The sequence below is a fragment of the Elephantulus edwardii genome, unplaced genomic scaffold, assembly GCF_000299155.1.
Source record: "Elephantulus edwardii isolate Elephantulus edwardi_28Jun2011 unplaced genomic scaffold, EleEdw1.0 scaffold00081, whole genome shotgun sequence".
Classification (NCBI taxonomy): domain Eukaryota; kingdom Metazoa; phylum Chordata; class Mammalia; order Macroscelidea; family Macroscelididae; genus Elephantulus; species Elephantulus edwardii.
Genome location: NW_006399831.1, coordinates 10,466,288 through 10,467,461, shown reverse-complemented (window position 1 = coordinate 10,467,461; position 1,174 = coordinate 10,466,288). Strand labels below are relative to the sequence as shown.

The window sequence follows — 1,174 nt, the reverse complement described above, 5'->3', positions numbered from 1 at the left end:
GCAGGCTGCCAGCAGGGCGCACCCCGCCCCCCAGCGCGGGAGGCTGGCGGGAGGCGTGCGCCCCCCAGCACGGGCGGCCGTTGGGGGTGCGCTCCCCATCCTGCCACACGGGCACTCGGCGGGTGCATGTCCCCTCTTGTGCGGGCGGCTGGCAGCAACCTGCTTCCCCCACAGCCACCATCTTGGCTCCAAGAATTCTCTCCAGAACAAGTCCACCTTGCAGCAGTGTGGTGGTGTCACTGTACCAGTCTAGAGGAGGACTGGTGCCCAGCATTCATCCTGGGTGAGGAAATCCATTCGTTTTGGTTGTGGAAGCCTCATGGAGCAGCAGTGGCTGAGCGGCACGGCACGGGCTCTGTGGGAGGGGGTTGAGAGCCATGAGACTCACCCATTTCTCCTTGGGAATCCTTGAATTCCTGTTGTTGAGCTTCGATCTTCACTGAGGGCCAGTCATCAACTGTTTAAGTGTTCAATTATCAATAAGCCGGTCTGTGGAAGGCCATAATGGCCCTGCTTTAAGTGGTTCGCTGCTCCCGCAGCTCACCACACTGTCTCTGCCTCTGCCGCCATCTTGGATCTCGCTATCCTTGCTTCTTAGAACCATCCTTGTTTCATTTCTTCTAAGGTAGAGTTGTTTGTTTTTTGCAAGTCCATGTTATTTTCAATATTCTTCACCAATGCCACAATTCAGACATAGATTCTTCTTTGGTCTTCCTATTTTATTGTTCAATTTTCAAATGTAAACAAAGCAATTAAAAATACCATGGCTTGGATCAGAGTCATTACATCTTTGCTTGCAGAAAGTGAAGAAGACCTGAAACACTTACTGCAAAAGATCAAGGACTACAACCTTTATTATGGGTTACTTTTCTACATTAAGAAAACAAAAAATCTTCAACACTGACTGGACTGATAGACAACATAAGGATAGATGGAGAAAAGATTGAAAAGTCTATATACAACTAATTTAATTTAATTCCCTTTTTGTTGGCTTAGAGGTAAGGCATTTCATTGCCAGAGCAAAGGTCCACAGTTCAAATCCATCAGCTGCTCTACAGGAGAAACATGATTATTATTCTTCCATGAGAGTAACTGCCTCTGAAAATACACTGGACAGTTATCTATGAGTTGGTTCCAACTTAATAGTACCTAACAACAACAAGGTTGTCATTTT

At 47.2% G+C, this 1,174-nt stretch overlaps 2 pseudogenes; both read right to left on the bottom strand.

Moving 5' to 3' along the window:
- Positions 1–181, bottom strand: part of LOC102872436 — a 7,070-nt pseudogene extending 6,889 nt beyond the window's left edge.
- A 93-nt stretch (positions 182–274) lies between these two features.
- LOC102872038 overlaps positions 275–1,174 on the bottom strand; it is a 26,956-nt pseudogene continuing 26,056 nt past the window's right edge.